Source organism: Pseudophryne corroboree, chromosome 5, assembly GCF_028390025.1.
Source record: "Pseudophryne corroboree isolate aPseCor3 chromosome 5, aPseCor3.hap2, whole genome shotgun sequence".
Classification (NCBI taxonomy): Eukaryota; Metazoa; Chordata; class Amphibia; order Anura; family Myobatrachidae; genus Pseudophryne; species Pseudophryne corroboree.
In genome coordinates, this window is record NC_086448.1 from 521,732,718 (window position 1) to 521,755,501 (window position 22,784).

General features: G+C 45.0%; 1 protein-coding gene across 3 annotated transcripts in view; it reads left to right on the forward strand.

Annotated features, from left to right (window-relative positions):
- LOC134927960 (enoyl-CoA hydratase EchA19-like) overlaps positions 1-22,784 on the forward strand; it is a 189,001-nt gene that overhangs the window by 47,307 nt on the left and 118,910 nt on the right. The window contains exon 1 of one of the 3 annotated variants that reach the window (XM_063923118.1): positions 5,465-5,487. The exons of the other annotated variants lie outside the window; for them this stretch is intronic. The gene's annotated coding sequence lies outside the window, so the exon portion shown is untranslated. Of the gene's footprint in view, positions 1-5,464; positions 5,488-22,784 lie in introns of those variants that run through there. 3 annotated transcript variants of the gene reach the window in all.

Below are 22,784 nucleotides of genomic sequence, written 5' to 3' on the forward strand. Positions count from 1 at the left end.
TGTCCAGCACCAGACTTGTATTATACTGTATTTATATAATAGAGTGTAAAATCAGATATATATGTATTATTGAGATGGAACAAGTTATTTATATCACGCTTATTGTCAAAATGGTCAGGAGAATGTGTGAATTAATTCAGTAGCTATGGGTAAATTGTAGCAACGATTAGTTATGAACAAATGTATGAAATATAAAGTCACATTCTATGAGAACAAAGGACTTCCTTAGAAAACATGTGGGCAGAATCCCAGTGGTTAATCCTTGTATCTGCATCTTCAAACTGGACATTGCTTACATATGAACTGGCCAATAACACACAATGATTAAGAAACCTCCCTCTCCTGGGCCAATGGAAGGAGACCGAAACCAACAACCTGTTAACTCCCACTGTTTGATATATGCAGTTTTCTAAGGCAGAGTTAGTTGCTTGCTGAGAGGAAGACATGGAGGAAGGTCATAAGAGATCGGGTGATGTATACTGGCTGTATCTGTTTCTTTTGTAACTGTAATTCTGTACCACTTACCTAGGCTTATACATGTTATACTGAATGATATAGTACATATGTTATTTTGTATGCATAACTTTTAATATACAAATACATATATATATCTCTGAGCATTGGACCTCAGTATACCGTGTGTGAGTACTTGCTTTCTCTTAAGGGACATAGTGCTGCGACGTTCAGCGCGCTATTATCGTATATGGTAATGAGATGCACCTTGTGTCCGCAGTATATGTTAACGCTGGTATTTAAATTATTATTTAAAATAATGGAAATTCACACCAAGAAACGTGCGCTTGCTCAGATTATGCAGGTCGACAAGGACACTGACACGGCAGAGGGTGATGCGGATATGTGGGGGGGTGAGGCTTCCCTGGCAAGAAGGGTGCAACACATGATTGAGGCCATTAGGGATGTGTTACACATTACTGACAAACCTCCGGAACAGGTAGAGGAGACTTACTTTACAGACAGTAAGAAAGTCTCCCTGACCTTCCCGGCGCCTAAGGAATTAAACGCCTTATTTGAAAAATCCTGGGTAAATCCAGAGAAAAAATTCCAGATCCCAAAGAGGGTTCTTGTGTCTTTCCCTTTCCCTTAGGATGATAGGAAAAAGTGGGAAAACCCACCTGTAGTAGACGCCTCTGTATCTAGACTATCTAAAAAGGTGGTTTTCCCTGCCCCTGGGACTACCGCTTTGAAAGAACTGGCTGACCGCAAAATTGAAACTACACTCAAATCCATATACACTGCTTCAGGAGTGGCGTTAAGGCCCACTATTGCCTGTGCATGGATTTCTAAAGCCATAGTAAAGTGGTCAGGCACATTACTAGAGGACTTAGATTCTATGGATAGAAGTGACATTAATTTGTTTTTACGTAACATACAGGATTCTGCGGGTTTCATGGATGAGGCCATGAAGGACCTGGGTAATCTCACTGCTAGGACATTGTCCATGGCTGTTTCAGCACGCAGGGGTCTCTGGCTACGCCAATGGTCTGCAGACGCAGAATCCAGGAGAAGTGTGGAGAACCTACCCTTCACAGGTCAGGCTCTATTTGGGGAGGCATTGGATGCATGGATCTCCACGGCAACCGCTGGTAAATCAACCTTTCTTCCCTCAGCCTCTCAGACAATGAAGATACCTTTTTCCACGTCCTCTGTGCAGTCCTTTCGGTCTGCCAAAGCTAAAAAGTCCAAGGCTCCTACCACTTTCTTCAAAGGTGGGCGAGCAAAATCCAAAAAAACTGCACCTGCAGGTTCCCAATTACCAAAAACCTGCCTCTGTGTCCTTAAAATCCTCAGCATGACAGTAGACCTCCCTGCCTGGAGAACGGGCAGGTGGGAGCGAGGCTCAGACGATTCAGTCACGTCTGGGTGTCGTCCGGTCTGGATCCCTGGGTACTGGATATTGTGTCCCAGGGGTACAGACTGGAGTTTCAAGAGCTCCCACCCCACAGGTTCTTCAAATGAGGCCTGCCAGCTTTGCTGACAGACAGGGCTATCCTTCAGGACGCCATTCACAAATTGGAAAGGTCAGATGTAATTGTTCCTGTTCCACCTCATCTGGTAAACCAAGGTTACTATTCAAACCTGATTGTGGTACCGAAACCGTGTGGTTCGGTCAGGCCGATTTTGAACCTGAAGTCGCTAAACCCTTATCTAAGGGAATTCAAGTTCAAAATGGAGTCTCTGAGAGCGGTGATCTCAGGGCTGGAGGAGGGAGAGTTTGTGGTGTCCTTGGACATCAAGGATGCGTACCTCCATAACCCAATTTGGCCACCACACCAGTCTTATCTCAGATTTGCACTGTTGGACTGTCACTATCAGTTCCAGGCGCTGCCGTTTGGCCTCTCCACAGCACTGAGGGTGTTTACCAAGGTAATGGCAGAAATGATGATTCTCCTCCGCAGGCAGGGGGTGAATATAATTCCTTACCTAGATGATCTGCAGATAAAGGCATCTTCCAGGGAGAGGTTGTTGCAGTCCATTGCTCTCGCGACTCGACTGCTCAGGGAACATGGATGAATCCTGATTCTTCCAAAATCACATTTGGAGCCGACAAGGAGATTGTCTTTCCTGGGGATGATCCTCGACACGGAAGTGCAGAGGGTATTTCTACCGGTAGAAAAAGCGTTGGTGATCCAAAGTATGGTCCGGGATGTCTTGAAGCCTACCCGGGTATCGGTTCATCAGTGCATTCGCCTTTTGGGCCTACAAGGCTCTTCAGTACGGAAGATTTCATGCACGGTCCTTCCAACTGGATCTCCTGGACAAGTGGTCGGGATCTCATCTGCACATGCACCAGTGGATACGTCTGTCACCACAAGCCAGGATTTCCCTCCTGTGTTGGCTACACTTGCCGCACCTTCTAGAGGGCCGCAGGTTTGGGATTCAGGACTGGATCCTTCTAACCACAGATGCAAGTCTCAGGTTGGGGCGCAGTCACCCAAGGGGAAACCTTCCAAGGAAGATGGTCAAGGCTGGAATCCATTCTTCCAATCAACATTCTGGAACTAAGGGCCGTGTTCAATGGTCTTCTACAAGCGGCACATCTTCTACAAGATCGGGCCATTCAGGTGCACTCGGACAATGTAACGACGGTGGCCTACATAAACCGACAGGGCGGAATGAAGAGCAGAGCTGCAGTGTCAGAGGTAAAAAGAATCCTCCTCTGGGCAGAAAGGCACGCGTTGGCACTGTCAGCAATCTTCATTCCGGGAGTGGACAACTGGGAAGCGGACTTCCTCAGCAGACACGATCTCCATGCGGGAGAGTGGGGCCTCCATCCGGAGGTGTTCACGGAGGTGACATCTCTTTGGGGTGTACCTCACATAGACATGATGGCCTCCCGTCTCAACAAGAAGCTTCGGAGGTACTGTTCCAGGTCCAGAGACCCACAAGCAGTGACGGTGGACGCCCTGGTAACTCCGTGGGTGTTCCAGTCAGTGTACGTGTTTCCTCCACTTCCTCTCATTCCAAGGATTCTAAAGCTCATAAAGAGAACAAGAGTTCAGGCAATCCTCATTGCTCCGGACTGGCCAAGAAGGGCTTGGTACGCGGAACTTCGGGAACTACTACTGGAAGATCCGAGGCCTCTTTCTCTCCAGGAGGACCTTCTGCAACAGGGGCCGTTCGCTTATCAAGACTTACCGTGGCTACGTTTGACGGCATGGAGGTTGAACGCCAGTTATTAGCTCAGAAGGGCATTCCGAACAAGGTTATTCCTACCCTGATTCAGGCTAGGAAAGGAGTAACGTCTAAGCATTACCATCACATTTGGAAAAAGTATGTATCTTGGTGTAAATCCAAGAAGTTTCCTATGGTGGAGTTTCAAATGGGAAGGTTTCTCCTCTTCCTGCAAGCAGGTGTGGATATGGGCCTGCATTTGGGATCCGTGAAGGTCCAGATCTCGCCCTTATCCATTTTCTTCCAGAAACAACTGGCTTACCTCCCTGAGGTTCAGACTTAAAAGGGGTTCTGCACATCCAGCCTCTCTTAGTGCCACCTATGGCACCCTGGGATCTTAATGTGGTGTTACAGTTCCTTCAATCGGATTGGTTCGAGCCTCTCCAGGATGTTGAGGTCAGGTTTCTCACGTGGAAGGCTGTCACTTTGTTGGCCTTAGCTTCTGCTAGACGTGTGTCGGAGTTGGGGACTTTGTCTTATAAAAGCCCCTACTTGATATTCCATGAAGATAGAGCTGAGCTCCGGACACGTCAGCAGTTCCTTCCGAAGGTTGTGTCGGCATTTCATATCAACCAACCTATTGTGGTGCCAGTTGCTACTGACTCCTATATTCCGTCAAAGTCCTTGGATTTTGTAAGGGCTCTGAAAATCTATGTGAAGAGAACTGCTTGTCACAGGAAATCGGACTCTCTTTGTCCTGTATGATCCCATGAAAATTGGGTGTCCTGTTTCTAAACAGACGATCTCTCGCTGGATCAGGCTCACTATCCAGCATGCATATTCTATGTCAGGCTTGCAGTGTCCTAAATCTGTTAAGGTCCACTCTACTCGTAAGGTGGGTTCTTCCTGGGCGGCTGCCCGGGTTGTCTCGGCTTTACAACTTTGCAGAGCGGCTACTTGGTCTGGGTCTAACACGTTGGCTAAGTTCTTCGAGTTCGATACTTTGACCTCTGAGGACCTAATGTTTGGTAAATCAGTTCTCCAAGAGCCTCTACGCTCTCCCTCCTGTTCTGGGAGCTTTGGTACATCCCCATGGTACTAATATGGACCCCAGCATCCTCTAGGACGTAAGAGAAAATAGGATTTTAATTACCTACCGGTAAATCCTTTTATCGTAGTCCGTAGAGGATGCTGGGTGCACGCCCAGCGCTTCGTGATCCTGCAATGGTTACTTCGTTCAGTACTGCTTTGTTCTGGATTGAGTACTGTTTTAAGTAATGTTGTTCAGCCGTTGCTGAGTTTTCAAGCTCGTTAGCTTGGTTTGCCTTGTCTGTGTGAGCTGGTGTGAATCTCGCCACTATTTGTGTAAAATCCTTCTCTCAAAGTTGTCCGTCTCCTCGGGCACAGTTTCTAGACTGAGTCTGGTAGGAGGGCCATAGAGGGAGGAGCCAGCCCACACTATCAAAGTTTTAAAGTGCTCATGGCTCCTGGTGGACCCATCTATACCCCATGGTACTAATATGGACCCCAGCATCCTCTACGGACTACGAGAAAAGGATTTACCGGTAGGTAATTAAAATCCTATTATTACTCATCTCAATCTTGAAGGCGATTCTTATTCATGTTTGAAATCCACAAAATAAATAAAAAACAATAAATATTTATAACATATTGAATGACACAATGTATCACATGAGCTCTCTTATTTCCTATATAGTCAGTGTCCATAGTTCATGCCTTATCAGGTACAATATGTTCCCCAGTTCAGTGTCCTTATCTTGAACTGTGCACCAGAGTAAAGACCTGTGGCTTACTGCTACAGATGCAGTTTTCTGGGGAGATCCCTGTAGCCAGGTACGTTTTGTTTGCTAGTTAGTCAAACAGAAGTCATTTATTACCAGCTGCATGTATTGTAAGAGCTGTATGAAATGTTGTGAGCACTAGGTCAGTTGTTAAAGCTGCTTATGTCAGGTATAGTGTAAAGCTGGGTACACATTAGCTGATATAATATCGCTACAGCAGAGATCGAACGATATATCGGCCATATCGTCTAGTGTGTGCGGCTGACCGCACGCTACCGCAGGTCGGGCGTGCAGGATGTTCAATAGGACGATCCTGGAAACTACGGTATGCATTCTAAATAACGGCCATAAATTATATGTTGTGCGATATATCGTTCAGTGTGTACAGCTGACTGATATATCATTACATCGTTCTAATGTGTACCCAGCTTCACAGGGCTGAGTGAACATGTAGGGAAGAGTGAGCAAACTGTAATTCATAACAATACTAAAATAGACAGCATAAAAAATCTGCACACAATTATTAAAACAGTGTTTTCATAGTATATGTGCAGACCTAAAGACAGACTGTACATGGATAGAAAACCTGAGGCACTCTAGCTGCTGTGGAACTACACATCCCAGCATGGTCTGCCACAGTTTAAGCAATGCCCTAACAGCAAAACTGTGTCAGGGAATGTTGGGATGTGTGGTTTCAATGCAGATGAAGTTCCACATGTTGCCTACCCCAGGTCTAACAAATTGTATTTCATAATAGCAAAGTTCAAATAACATCTGCACCAGGTTGCCAAGATTAAAATCCTTAAATACACAAGAATGGCAAAATGAGACAAATATGCATGAGAAAATTATGTACTGCTGCTGCTGCTACTACTACTACTACTACTACTACTACTACTACTACTACTACTACTACTACGTTACATACAGTACTTCAGTTAAGTTGTCACAAATAAGTGATTCTCTGGTTCAGCACTTTGGAAAAGCTATGGACCTGATTCAGGTATGTTAGCAAAGCAAAAAAGCTTACAATTGGGCAAAACGATGCTGCACTGTAGGTGGGACAGATGTAACATGTGCAGAGAGAGTTGGATTTGGGTGGGGTGTGTTCATTCTGAAATCTAAATTGTAATGTAAAAATAAAGCTGTCTAACATTTGTGGCCTACCTGCAAAAGCAGCCAGTATTTACCCTGTATCAAAACAATATAAACCCACCCAAATCTAAAGGGCCCTACACACTGGCAGATAACACTGCACGATATGAACTTTCTCGTTCATTAATGAACGAGACGAGATTGTCCATATTAGTATGCATTGCTATGACGCCGGGCGACGGGGGGAGTGAAGAAACTTCACTCTCCCCGTCACCTCCCCCCTGCCGCAGGGTCGCCTATCTGCCGTATCGGCGGTCGGGCAGCTCGGCGACGGGTCGCCCAGTCTGTAGGGCCCTTTAGTATCTCTGCATGTCACGTCTGCTCCACCTGCAGTGCAGCATGGTTTTGCCCAGTTGTGTGTTTTTTTTCTTTGCTAACAAACCTGAATCAGGTCCTACATTAAACGAGCAGCCTTCAGGTAGAAACAGCGTCCTAGAATTTTTATGGAGAAAAACTACCACTGCTAAACTTACTAGAGAGAAGAATGACTGAACTATGCCATGCATTTATAGGTGTTTGCTAATTTAGGACCTTATTCAGGTGGCATCGCTATTGCGACTGCATTCTCCCGCTTTCAAGGCCACTGCACACACGCAGGTCCCGTTCTGCGCATGCACAGCCGGGATAATGCGATTGCATCAAATTGCCGTGAACGCCTCTAACTAATTGACGGAGGCATTCGTGGGGGCATGTCGTCGAAAGAAGGGGCAGGTTTTGGATAGCTGCGTGACATCACACGCGGTCGATGCAACCTGAAAAATGTCGGCTCTGTACCTGCCTTTGGAGCCTGGCTGCGGGGGCAGGGGGGCTTCCACAAATCAGCAATATCATCGCAATTACATTGCGATCGCATCGCTGCAGGGTATTTGCATGCTGGGTGGTACCAAGCATGCGATCACAACTAATTGCAGTTATGCAACTGAATCTGAATAAGGTCCATAATACAAGTTTTAAACCAGTGTGTCCCAACTACGGTCCGCAGGGAACCAACAGTACACATCTTGTAGACTCTGTTCTGGAGCACAGGTGTATTTATTATTGACTGACTTATTTTAACAGATCCACAAATAGTACTAATTCACTCACTTGGAAAACATGCAGTTAGGATTCCCTGAGGACTGCAGATGTGAAACTCTGCTTTAGACAGTAGATGTCAGTATTACTCTATCTTAGTATAAAAACTCTTTTTTTTTTTTTTTTTGCATCATAAGCCAGTGGTTCTCAAGCTGTGTGCCGTGGCATCCTGGGGTGCCTCTGGGCAGTTACAGGGGTGCCTTGATTTGGTGGTCCTGGACCAATTCAATTATTTATGGCCAATCTAATAGTAAAAACCAGTGCTTGTGGTTGCAAAACATAAAATATGTGGATAAGCAGAAGCAAATCCTGTCCCTCACCATACAGTTAAACCTAAGGATGGCATAAAAACAATCTACTTTATTTTTATTTATTTTTTCAAAATTTCGTAGTTAGACGCTTTTTTATCTTAGGGGTGCCGTGAAAAAATTCTGATACTCTAGGGCTCCTTGATTCAAAATAGTTTGGGAACCACTGTCATAAGCAATATAAACTTAGTGACCGGTGAAAGTACAGTATACATAAATATGTACAAGTATTCCACCTTATCCTGGGACAACAAATATTCTTTATTGTTTTTCCCTGTTCTAAATTCAACAATGCATTTGTTAGATAAGTATTTCTTATTGTGTGTTATTAAGTTCAATAGTTCTTTGGAATAGTAAACATGCCTAATTTGTTGCCATAAATTGCAAAATATCAGTTGTAATTGCTTGCCAAATCTTAGGGTTTTAGTTTCATTTGTATTAAATTACATTTCTCACACTGTAATCATAAGTTAACATTTCTTAATTAAATCAATCCTGTTACAACATGCCTTTTGGAACGCTCTTAATAAAGATGATGTTTTCCCACTAATTGAAAAATAAAACTATTTTACATAATATAGTAAGTATATAAATCCAATAATAACTAGATACCACTTCTAATGCCCACGTTACCTTTACTTTAAAGAGAAGAGCTGAGACCATTAAGTTTCAGTGATTGTTTAGGCCAGTGGTTTCCAAACTTTTTTGAATCACGACACCCTAGAATATCAGAATTTTTTTCACGGCACCCCTAGGCCAAACATTTCTTATTGAGAAATTTAGAAAGAAATATTACATTAAGTAGATCGCTTTTATATGTCATCCTTAGGGTCAGTTGTGTGGTGAGGGACAAGATTTGCTTCTGTTTGGCCACATATTTTATGACTGGCAGCCACCAGCACTGGTTTTGCCTATTATATTGACCATGAATAATTTGAATTGGTCCTGGACCACCAACCCAGGGCAACCCAGGGCAACCCTGCAAGTGTCCCGAGGCACCCCAGGGAGACACGGCACACAGTTTGGGAACCTCTGGTTTAGGCACATAGGGGGAGATATATTAAGCAGTGATAAAAGTGTAGAAATGAGCCAGTGGAGAAGTTGAACCAATCAGCTGCTCTACATATTTTTATAGTATGCAAACTATAAATGTTACATCAATGCTGATTGGTTGCCATGGGCAACTTCTCCACTGGCTTACGTCTCCACTTTTATCACTGCTTAGTACATCTCCCCCAGAGTCTTTAAGGATTTAATCATCCTCTCAACCTTCTGACTTTTACTTGGACATTGAAGAACATATACAGTGGTGTCTGACAGTTTGTGAACCCTTCACAATTTTCTAAATTTCTGCTGAAATGTGGCCTAAAACTACCTCAGATTATCCTAAAGGTAGATAGAGAACCAAATCCAACAAATAAGACAACATTTTAGACGTACTCATTTTTTTTATTGAGGAAAATTTTATTCTATATATATATATATATATATATATATATATATATATATATATATATATATATATCATATGCTAAAGCCCTCACTGACTGATTGATCACTGATTAAATTTAACACAGGTATTCTGCAGGTGGGAAATAAGAAAACGACGTAATTAGAACTTATATAAAACCTCCCCTAAGGGGATGAAAAGGTTGTTGACATAATGACGTCATTACCGATGCATGACTTGCTTTGCTGGAACAATAACGCCCTGTCGGACCAAAATTTGGATTGCACCTCCAGTGCGTAGAATTTAATAAACTATAAAAATGGTCCTATCAGTTTTTACCGTATCTGCTACGGGTGCTCCTCAGGTAACGCCAAGAGCCATATATTAATATTTACTTACATTAAGACGTCTCAAATTTACTGCTCTATAGATTTACAAAAATTTTAACACTCATATTTACAACCGTGAAAATCAGAAACTCCTGTGCGAAGAACGGGTAGAACAGCTATTATCTCATATATGTGAATGGCAAAAATGTGTGAACCTTTGCTTTCAGTATCTGGTATGACCCCCTTAAGCAGCAATAACTGCATGTAAACATTTCCGGTAATTGTTGATTAGTCCTGAACATCGGCTAGAAGAAATTTTACCCCATTCTTCCGTACAAAACCGCTTCAACTCTGTTATGTTGGTTGGTTTCTTACCATAAATTGCTCACTTCAGGTCCTTCCACAACATTTTGATTGGATTAAGGTCAGGACTTTGACTTGGGCATTCAAAAACTTTACATATATTCTTCTTTACTATTCTTTGGTTGAATGACTTGTGTTCTTTGGGTCGTTGTCATGCTGCATGACCACGTCCTCTTAAGATGCAGCTCATGGGCAAATTTCCTGACATATCCTTTAGAATATTCTGGTAATTCAGAATTCATTGTCCCATCAATTATGGCATGTCGTCCTGGTCTAGATGCAGTAAAACGGGTCCAAACCATGATACCACCACCACCACCACCACCACAACCACCAGCATGTTTAACAGATGGTATGAGGTTTTTATGCTGAAATGCAATGTTCTCCTTTCTTCAAACTTAATGCTTCTCATTTAAACCAAAAAGCTCTATTTTGAACTCATTTGTAAACAAAACATTTTTCTAGTAGCCTTCTGGCTTGTCCAGGTGATCTTTAGCAAACTGCAGACGGGCAGCTATGTTCCTTTTGGCGAGCAGCGGCATTCTCCTTGCAATCCTGCCATGCACACCATTGTTGTTCAGTATCCTCCTGATGGTGGACTCATTAACATTAGCTAATGTGAGAAAAGACTTCAGTTGCTTAAAAGTTACCTTGGGATCCTTTGTGACCTTGCAAACTATTAGATCTTTCCTCCATTTTTATACAATCTGTCTGACTGTTGAATGGTGAAGTCCAAACTCTTTATAGATGGTTTTGTAACCTTTTCCAGCACGATGAGCATCAACAGCTCTTCTTCTGAGGTCCTCAGTCTGAGCAAATGTAATTAGGTCTGAGGCAGCCACTAAGCTGCAACTGAGATGGCCTAGAAGTGGTCTGTGCTGACGTCAGAGACCCTCCCCAAAAACGCCTTGGCACGCCTGCATTTTTTCTGACACACCCAGAAAACTGCAGGCTTCCGCCCAGAAACGCTGCCTTCCTTTCAGTCAAACAGCGGCAACATTGCGATTATGATCTGTGCGCAATTTCTGTCGTTATCAACCCTTACGCGTGCACAATGTGAACACTATGCATGCGCAGTCATTCGATGTTCGATTTCTCTGAATATGATCCATGCTGAATTAGGCCCTGTGTGAAAATCTGAGGTAGTTTTAGGACAAACTTCAGCAGAAAAATAGATCATTCCGAAGGGTTCACAAGCTTTCAAGAACCACTGTAAGCAAGGTTATATAGATTAGTAGTACATGAAAAAGCCTCTTGTAATAAGTGTCCTTAATGTGTTCCCCCAACATATTTCCAGGTTGTGGCTTAAAATCTGTACTCTTCCCATTTGACCCGTCAGGATACTGTCTATACCACAGCCTGTATGGTGTAATATATAGTTACAGGTTGAGTCTCCAGCATCTGAAATGCTTGGGAACGGAATCATTTTGGATTTCAGATTTTTCAGGATTTTGGAAAAACTTACCAAGTCATGGGTGCATGGAGCAGCCAGGAGGCAGACCTTACTTTAATACTGATGGCTGTTGCGCAGCGCTGGTTTCCGGATTTGAAGGCCACCTGGAGATGTCTACAGGGCCAGTGTAGTCCAGGATCCTAGAGAGGACGGTTTGAGATGCTGGCGGGGTTGGTGCAGAGTCCAGGATCCGGAGAGAACATTTCAAGATGTCAGCGCGGTTAGCACAGGATCCAGAGGCTGCTGTGAGATGTCGGCAGGGTCAGCGCTGGAACCAGGATCCGGAGGACAGTGGTAGATGTCGGTAGGGTCAGCGTTGAAACCAGGATCTAAAAGACACTGGAAGATGGCTGCACGGTCTAGGTTCTGGAGGCTGACAGAAGTCCCTGATAGTATGTGGCAACTCAGTTGGGGGAGTGAAGGCAAATTTAAATGCACACCCAGTTGTGACGTCTAGCCTGACATAGCAGCCGATTGGTAAGGGCTTACCTAATCAGCCCGCCATCTTGGCGCGACGGCACGTCGGGAGCTTTGTCATCCAGGTTTATACCGAGACCTAATCTTTGCCAGCACGGGGTCTCCTGGATCATGGGTTTACATTGCTCTAATGCAGTATCACGGTTAGTGCCCAATTTTCTTGCAGATCATTATGGGTCACCACAATTAGTCACCTTGAAATCCCTTTCTTGAAAATTTTCTAGCAATGCTGATCTTTCAGAATTGTAGAAGTACGAGGTGCAAGACCTTCTTCTGCTAGTTTATTCTTTTCTCTCTATAGTGGGTCCCACAAGGTATTCTGCTCTTGTTCATGCCTCTCAAAGGTTCTACGCAGTCACCTCTACAGAGCTGAAAGAAATACCATGTATTCTCCAGCCACACTATCTACAGTACTTCAAGTTCACAGAAGGGCAGGTTGGGCACTTCTATTTGGTCCAGGTCACACCAGTATCCTTAAAGAATGCAGCAGTTCCTGTGTCTAACAGCAGGCGTACTGTAGGTCTCCCTGATGATACACTCAGGATTAATATTGCTCTTGGTATCTCTGTTGGGGATTGCATCTATACATACACATTCACTGTTTTAGTAATGCACCCCTTCCCCTAATAATAGAGCATATTACTACGGAGGCTGTCAGACTACAATGGAAAACAAAACAGCCCACACATTGTGCATTTGTGATGTAGGCTTTCTGTCTGTCACCAGTTTCACAAGTAATATATAGTTTGTATTTGTTTAAACTGTTGCCTATGTAGGTCTAAATTAAACAATGTGAAATGAGCTCAGTGTGATTTGTGTATCTGATATGGAATAGGTCCAAACACTTACAATTAAACGTAAAACGCAAGAAAAGGGTGGAACCACATAGCTAAGATTTGACATGGTCCCTTAGCTCCTGAATATAGGTGGTCTCCAGTGCACCAGTCCACGTAATCCTACACCCTGTATAAAAAGCACATATTGGTGTTTGGTTTCTATTCTCCCCATTGTGTGCTGCATTTAAGTCATCGTGATGGCACATGTTTAAATTTTATCATCAAGAACTGTGTACTAAATTAATATGGGAATGGAAATGTTTAGCTTGGTTTCAGGTTTACAGTTTGTTTTGAAAATGTATTAATATGCCGTTATATGTTACATTGGCAATGTAACTAGGTAGGAGTTAGCATACATTGCTTAATACTGTAGATTATAGTCTTACAATGCTAGTACTTCTGAAGTTGGGTACCAGATTATTAATACTACCAATTAGGAGTAAAACATTTTGGATAAATTTACTAAAGCGTTGGTTTACAAAAATAGAAAACTTCTCCATAGAAAGCAATCGGAGCCCACCTATAATTTTTTTTAGAATGTACCAGATAAATGCTAGAATGTAATTGGTTTCTATATACCACACCCACTATTTTGTAAAACTGCACTTTAAAACTGATTTCAGAAGAATTATTTTGATACCTAATGGTTAGGGCTTTGTTTTCACATAAACGCTGTGTAGAATCAATAAATGTTTTGTTTATTATTTCCATTATAGTTTATGCATTTCAAATGAGCTGTATTTTTCTTTTAGTATACAGACTCAATAAAGCAGGTTTTTGATGAAGGAGGCACTTTCAATAGTAATAAAAGTTCCAACGCATGGAATTCAGGGGGTCACCTCTCATGGCTGAGAAGAGGCTGGTTTTTGATGCTAAAAAGAAGGTGGCTTGGCTCTAAAACAATTAAAAAAAATGTTATATATAGAAAACAATATAAGTAATATAAATATTTTTACTTTTATACATATATTCTGATAATTGATGATGGGAAAACTTTAGTTATCAGTAGTTCATACACCCCTTTACCTCAATATTGCCTGTTTTTACATGTCCATCATATTTCTTGTGAGATCTGTCCGTGCTGTGCCTCATAGTGAGGCGTTTTATAAAACTGTCATTCTACACCTGATAAATATTATGCTTTAAGCTCATGATGTTACACCTCAGTAAAGGACATATTAGATGCAGATGTGTCCTCATACATCCAATCTCAATACACTACGCAGTGCGAGATGCCTGGTGTGAGTAAGCTGCCAGGTCCTGTGCAACTCTGCTAACGTCAGGCATCTTTTTTTTGCCAAAAATACGTTTTATAGGACACACGAAGAGACTGTACTGGTTAGTTTGATATGTGACACCTGTATACTGTGTGTGACTGAGTCTGTATATGGAACAGAACAGAACTTGTATTGGAAAAAAGCTGCTGCTACATTGTAACACTTCGTATACAGATTCAGAGACTCAGGGCCTTATTCAGCATGGATCATAGATGTGCGATCCATTACACTGACATGCGGGGGGTCGTCGAGTATAGGGCAAGTCCGCCCCGCATGCCTGGGTCCTGTCCCCTCGCCTGCAAACATGCAAAAGCATTGCACAGCGGCGATGCTTTCGCATGTTTAGAATAGTGATCCGCCTACGCAGTCTAACTGCGAAGGCAGGTGGCTACCGCCATGTTTTCGGGTTGCAGCGGCTGCATGTGATACACAGCCGCCACAGCCTATCCCGCAAATGGTCCAGGCCGCGCCCCGAATACGCTTCCATAACTATCCCTCCCCGCCCTGGAACACCTCTGTCAATCAAGCAGAGGCGTTCGCAGATGTGAGATCACGGGGCTTCAGCATGCGAACGCTGAATTAGGTTCTCAGTCTCACACAGATATACAAGTGTCATATCAATCAGCAAAGTCTCCCCATGCGTCCCAGTTGCATTGCCTTGCGAATAAGATAATTTCTCTGACGTCCTAGTGGATGCTGGGTACTCCGTAAGGACCATGGGGAATAGACGGGCTCCGCAGGAGACTGGGCACTTCTTTAAAGAAAAGATTAGGTACTACATCTGGTGTGCACTGGCTCCTCCCTCTATGCCCCTCCTCCAGACCTCAGTTAGAATCTGTGCCCGGCCTGAGCTGGATGCACTTAGTGGGCTCTCCTGAGTTCACTATAAAGAAAAGTATTTGTTAGGTTTTTTATTTTCAGTGAGATCTGCTGGCAACAGACTCACTGCTACGTGGGACTTAGGGGAGAGAAGCAACCCTACCTGCTTGCAGCTAGCTTGTGCTTCTAAGGCTACTGGACACCATTAGCTCCAGAGGGATCGAACACAGGGCCCGACCTCGATCGTCCATTCCCAGAGCCGCGCCGCCGCCCCCCTTGCAGAGCCAGAAGACGGAAGAAACCGGAGAAAATCGGCGGCTGAAGACTCCGGTTTTCAATAAGGTAGCGCACAGCACTGCAGCTGTGCGCCATTGCTCCCACAGCACACCACACGCTCCGGTCACTGGTGGGTGCAGGGCGCTGGGGGGCGCCCTGGGCTGCAATTAGTATACCTTTTGGCACAAAAAAGCACATAATACAGTGTATAACACTGTATATGTACAAAAACCCCCGCCATTAACATTATAAAAAGCGGGAGAAGCCCGCCGCTGAAGGGGCGGGGCTATCTTCCTCAGCACAGCCAGCGCCATTTTCTCTTCACAGCTCCGCTGGAAGGACGCTCCCCAGGCTCTCCCCTGCAGTATACACTACAGAAAGGGTAAAAAAGAGAGGGGGGGCACATAAATTTAGGCGCAAATTGTGATATAAGCAGCTATAGGGGGAAAATTCACTTTGTGTATAGTGTATATCCCTCTGTTATATAGCGCTCTGGTGTGTGCTGGCATACTCTCTCTCTGTCTCCCCAAAGGACTTTGTGGGGTCCTGTCCTCAGTCAGAGCATTCCCTGTGTGTGTGTGCGGTGTGTCGGTACGGCTGTGTCGACATGTTTGATGAGGACGCTTACGTGGAGGCGGAGCAGGTGCCGATAAGTGTGATGTCGCCCCCTGCGGGGCCGACACCTGAGTGGATGGATATGTGGAAGGTATTAACCGACAGTGTCAACTCCTTGCATAAAAGGTTCGATGACGCAGCTTTGGGACAGCCGGCATCTCAGCCCGTGCCTGCCCATGCATCTCAGAGGCCGTCAGGGGCTCAAAAACGCCCGCTACCTCAGATGGCAGAGACAGATGTCGACACGGAGTCCGACTCCAGTGTCGACGAGGATGAGACAAATGTACAATCCACTAGGGCCATCCGATGCATGATTACGGCAATGAAAAATGTGTTGCACATTTCTGACATTAACCCGGTTACCACAAAAAAGGGTATTATGTTTGGGGAGAAAAAGCAGCAAGTGACTTTTCCCCCATCTGATGAGTTAAATGAATTGTGTGAAGAAGCGTGGGGTTCTCCAGATAAGAAACTAGTAATTTCTAAGCGGTTACTAATGGCGTACCCTTTCCCGCCAACGGATAGGTTACGCTGGGAGACATCCCCTAAGGTGGACAAGGCGCTCACACGCTTATCAAAAAAGGTGGCACTGCCTTCTCAGGATACGGCCGCCTTAAAGGAGCCTGCAGATAGAAAGCAGGAGGCTATCCTGAAGTCTGTGTATACACACTTGGGTACTATGCTGAGACCTGCTATTGCTTCAGCATGGATGTGTAGTGCTGCAGCAGCGTGGTCTGATTCCCTGTCTGATAACATTGATTCCCTTGACAGGGACACTATATTGCTAACCATAGAGCATATTAAAGACGTAGTCGTATATATGAGAGATGCACAGAGGGACATTTGCCGGCTGGCATCTAGAATTAATGCAATGTCCGTTTCTGCCCGGAGAGTAATATGGACTCGGCAGTGGACAGGTGATGCTGATTCTAAAAGGCACATGGAAATTTTGCCTTATAAGGGTGAGGAATTGTTTGGGCACGGTCTTTCGGACCTCGTATCCACAGCAACAGCTGGGAAGTCAACTTTTTTACCTCAGGTTCCCTCACAGCCTAAGAAAGCACCGTATTATCAAGTACAGTCCTTTCGGCCTCAGAAAGGCAAGCGGGTTAGAGGCGCGTCCTTTCTGCCCAGAGGCAGGGGTAGAGGGAAAAAGTGGCACCATACAGCCAGTTCCCAGGAACAAAAATCCTCCCCTGCTTCCACTAAGTCCACCGCATGACGCTGGGGCTCCACATGTGGAGCCAGGTGCGGTGGGGGCCCGTCTCCGGAACTTCAGCGACCAGTGGGTTCGCTCACAGGTGGATCTCTGGGTTCTACAAGTGGTATCTCAGGGATACAAGCTGGAGTTCGAGACGTCTCCCCCTCGCCGTTACCTCAAATCAGCCTTGCCAGCTACTCCCCAGGACAGGGAGGTAGTACTGGCGGCAATTCACAAGCTGTACCTCCAGCAGGTGATAATCAAAGTTCCCCTCCTTCAACAGGGACGTGGTTACTATTCCACAATGTTTGTGGTACCGAAACCAGACGGTTCGGTGAGACCCATTCTAAATTTGAAATCCTTGAACACTTATATAAGGAAGTTCAAGTTCAAAATGGAATCGCTCAGAGCGGTTATTGCAAGCCTGGAAGAGGGGGATTACATGGTATCACTGGACATCAAGGATGCTTACCTACATGTCCCCATTTACCCACCTCACCAGGTGTACCTCCGTTTTGTGGTACAGGACTGCCATTACCAATTCCAGACGTTGCCGTTTGGTCTGTCCACGGCACCGAGGGTATTTACCAAAGTAATGGCCGAAATGATGATACTCCTTCGAAAGAAGGGAGTTATAATTATCCCGTACTTGGACGATCTCCTTATAAAGGCGAGGTCCATGGAGCAGTTGTTGGTCGGAGTAGCACTATCTCAGGAAGTGCTACAACAGCACGGCTGGATTCTGAATATCCCAAAGTCGCAGCTGGTTCCTACGACGCGTCTGCTGTTCCTGGGTATGATTCTGGACACAGAACAGAAGAAGGTGTTTCTCCCGGAGGAGAAGGCCAAGGAGTTGTCATCTCTGGTCAGAGACCTTCTGAAACCAAAACAGGTGTCTGTGCATCACTGCACGCGAGTCCTGGGAAAGATGGTAGCTTCTTACGAAGCAATTCCCTTCGGCAGGTTCCATGCAAGGATCTTTCAGTGGGATCTGTTAGACAAGTGGTCCGGATCGCATCTTCAGATGCATCGGCTGATCACCCTGTCCCCGAGGGCCAGGGTGTCTCTGCTGTGGTGGCTGCAGAGTGCTCATCTTCTCGAGGGCCGCAGATTCGGCATACAGGACTGGGTCCTGGTGACCACGGATGCAAGCCTCCGAGGTTGGGGGGCAGTCACTCAGGGAAGAAACTTCCAAGGACAATGGTCGAGTCAGGAGGCTTCCCTACACATAAATATTCTGGAACTAAGGGCCATTTACAATGCCCTAAGTCAGGCAAAACCCCTGCTTCAAAACCAGCCGGTGCTGATTCAGTCAGACAACATCACGGCGGTCGCCCATGTAAACCGACAGGGCGGCACAGGAAGCAGGATGGCGATGGCAGAAGCCACAAGGATTCTCCGATGGGCGGAAAATCACGTGATAGCACTGTCAGCAGTGTTCATTCCGGGAGTGGACAACTGGGAAGCAGACTTCCTCAGCAGGCATGACCTCCACCCGGGAGAGTGGGGACTTCATCCAGAAGTCTTCTAGCTGATTGTAAATCGTTGGGAAAGGCCACAGGTGGACATGATGGCGTCACGCCTCAACAAAAAGCTAAAAAGATATTGCGCCAGGTCAAGGGACCCTCAGGCGATAGCTGTGGACGCTCTAGTGACACCGCGGGTGTACCAGTCGGTTTATGTGTTCCCTCCTCTTCCTCTCATACCAAAGGTACTGAGGATAATAAGAAAGAGAGGAGTAAGAACTATACTCATCGTTCCGGATTGGCCAAGAAGGACTTGGTACCCGGAACTACAAGAAATGATCTCAGAGGACCCTTGGCCTCTGCCGCTCCGACAGGACCTGCTACAGCAGGGGCCCTGTCTGTTCCAAGACTTACCGCGGCTGCGTTTGACGGCATGGCGGTTGAACGCTGGATCCTGATGGAAAAGGGCATTCCGGTTGAAGTCATTCCTACGCTGATAAAAGCTAGGAAGGATGTGACAGCAAAACATTATCACCGCATATGGCGAAAATATGTTGCTTGGTGTGAGGCTATGAAGGCCCCAACAGAAGAATTTCAGCTGGGTCGATTTCTGCACTTCCTACAGTCACGAGTGTCTATGGGCCTAAAATTGGGATCCATTAAAGTCCAGATTTCGGCCCTGTCTATTTCCTTTCAAAAAGAACTGGCTTCAATGCCTGAGGTTCAGACGTTTGTTAAGGGAGTGCTGCATATTCAGCCCCCTTTTGTGCCTCCAGTGGCACCTTGGGATCTCAACGTTGTGTTGGATTTCCTAAAATCACATTGGTTTGAGCCACTTCAGACCGTGGAGTTGAAATATCTCACGTGGAAAGTGGTCATGCTTTTGGCCTTGGCTTCGGCTAGGCGTGTGTCAGAATTGGCGGCTTTATCATGTAAAAGCCCCTATCTGATTTTCCATATGGACAGGGCAGAATTGAGGACTCGTCCCCAATTTCTCCCTAAGGTGGTATCAGCGTTTCATTTGAACCAACCTATTGTGGTGCCTGCGGCTACTCGGGACTTGGAGGCTACCAAGTTACTGGATGTAGTCCGGGCCCTGAAAATCTATGTTTCCAGGACGGCTATAGTCAGAAAAACTGACTCGCTGTTTATCCTGCATGCACCCAACAAGCTGGGTGCTCCTGCTTCTAAGCTCGCTGGATCTGTAGCACGATTCAACTTGCACATTCTGCGGCTGGACTGCCGCATCCTAAATCAGTCAAAGCCCATTCCACGAGGCAGGTGGGCTCTTCTTGGGCGGCTGCCCGAGGGGTCTCGGCTTTACAACTTTGCCGAGCTGCTACCTGGTCGGGATCAAACACGTTTGCAAAATTCTACAAGCTTGATACCCTGGATGAGGAGGACCTTGAGTTTGCTCATTCGGTGCTGCAGAGTCATCCGCACTCTCCCGCCCGTTTGGGAGCTTTGGTATAATCCCCATGGTCCTTACGGAGTACCCAGCATCCACTAGGACGTTAGAGAAAATAAGATTTTACTCACCGGTAAATCTATTTCTCGTAGTCCGTAGTGGATGCTGGGAGCCCGTCCCAAGTGCGGAATTCTGCAATACTTGTATATAGTTATTATAGGGTTTTTTGTTCTGAGCCATCAGTTTAATGAGGCTCAGTTGTTGTTCATACTGTTAACTGGGTATAGTTATCACGAGTTGTACGGTGTGATTGGTGTGGCTGGTATGAGTCTTACCCTGGATTCCAAATCCTTTCCTTGTAATGTCAGCTCTTCCGGGCACAGTTTCCCTAACTGAGGTCTGGAGGAGGGGCATAGAGGGAGGAGCCAGTGCACACCAGATGTAGTACCTAATCTTTTCTTTAAAGAAGTGCCCAGTCTCCTGCGGAGCCCGTCTATTCCCCATGGTCCTTACGAAGTACCCAGCATCCACTACGGACTACGAGAAATAGATTTACCGGTGAGTAAAATCTTATTTTTTCTGCAAAAAACCCCACCCAAAATCAGCAGAGTTGCACGGGCTCTGGCGAGTCTCTCACAGGCATCTCACTATGCATGGTGTATTCAGGCTGGATGCATGAGGACACATCTGTACATCCGAATACATATGATTTACCGATGGCCGGGATCCCGGCCGCCATGATCCCGACAGCGGGAATCCGGCCACCAGTATGCTGGTAGCGGGGCGAGTGCTAGAAAGCCCCTTGCGGTATCACTGCGCTCGCCACACTGCGGGCACGGTTGTATTCTCCCTCTATGGGTGTCGTGGGAGAAAAGCCTGTGGTGCCGGTATTCCAGCGGCGGAATTTCACAGCCTGTTGGGATTCCGGCATCGGCATTTTGACCGCAGGGATATCGATAGGCGGTCTCGTGATCACCTCCCTGTACATCATCCCCATTGCCATTTAGCAGGAGAAAAGGCTTCTTACTATTTAAAAAGAGCAGAAACAGTGGATAAACTGTCTGATTGCCGCTATTTTGCTTCATGCTCTTCAGAAGCGCTGGCCCCATAGCTAACAATTTGATTTGACAACTGCTGCAATTTTTAAATAATTTACAGTAGTTTTGAAGATGGTTATGTTCACTAATACCGTAGGAAAAGCAGGAAGATACCATTTTCTCCCACAGTTTCTCTCACAGTGCATTTTGCCTTTGGGTTCTTGGGCTTCTGGTTCTTCAGTACCAGTTCTGTGCATGTGCCAAAAGGCGCATGTGCAATGGGCAACAGCCGGCAGACACCATATTTTGCATTTGTGATGCCTGCTGAAGATGACAGTTTTCTCCTTCCCCTGACACACCTATACAGCAAAGTGTACTCTGGCATTACAAAGGATATAAATGCTTCCTGTAAAAGCAGCGCATATTTATGTGTTTTTCTTTGGTGGATGAATTAATAAGCACATTACTAATAGAATTGAGTACGCAAATGCAGGCAAATCACTGCCAACAGGAACGAGTATGCAGTGCAAGTTGACTCACTGCCAGTAAGAATAAGCAGGGAAACAAAAAGCAGTGCAGGTGACGCACTGCCAGCGGGAAAGAATAAGCAGACACAAGTAAGAAATTGCAGGCGACACACCACCAACAGAAATGAGTAAGCAACACGGGCGACACACTGCCGGCATGAACAAGTAAGAAGTGCAGGCAAACTCCAAGCATTACAGACCAGATTGCTGAATGCTGTGCATCAAATAAGGTATTAGTTTTGGGTTAACTTAAAACTTAATATTCAGTCAGATTTACTAGTCCTTTTTAATACTTTCTCTGATTAGCAACTCAAAGTCTAGATTATTAGAAGCTTGTTTTACCTTCCTTTAAAATGATTAAAGAAGACCTATCACTACATAAGAAAGATGAAGTTGAGATTAGACATTAGTGTCCCCTTCTTCAAGCCAGTGTTATTACAACTGGACTAAAAATGCTGAATTTTGTTTAATAAATACACTTGTTGACATCGGAATACAGAAGTGCTTATAACTGGGCACCCACATAATTCTATTTATGCACTTTTGGTTACCAAGTGTACAGCCAAAATAAATAGCTCCTTATCCCTGAAGTCCAGTAGCCCCACACAAGGACAAGATCACTCTGTTAGGGCAAGTAGGTGGAATAAATTAATGACCAGCAACTCACTTTTTTGGCTATGTTCCGGAACCACTGATATCTGCAAGAAATCGCCATGCATCTTGTGTTCTAGACCACATTTCCTCCCTGCCACTTTTCTTAGCGAGCTGATGACAGGTGAGGAAAAAGAGCACAGACACTATTAGGAGGCTCTGTGTCCTGCGTGGATCTCTCATACTATACAAAGAAAATGTCTGCTAAATATACCATATTTTTATATTTTTTTAAATAAATATTTAAATTGAAAAATAAATGATTTCTAAATTCAAAGTAAAATCCCATGGATTTTTTTTATTTTGCACCATTTTTTTTAATCCTTTCATTATTATGAGATGCGCATATGGCATAGTTAAGGGCACCTTAAAATAATACTAAAGGGCATGTCCAATTAAGCATGGTAATTCCCCCCCCCCCCCCCCCCCCCCCACGGCGGATGAAACTTTGGGTAGCCACAGAGGTTTTTGGTATTCAGTTAGAGGCGAGAAATTTATCCATGATAATTTCTATAGGAATTAACTATTTTTTTCTTGCAGCTTCGTAACAGGTACAAACTTAAGAAAAATCGTTATTCAAGCTAAACAATGTTGGGGCTTGGAGTAGAACCCCTGGGGTACCCCCCC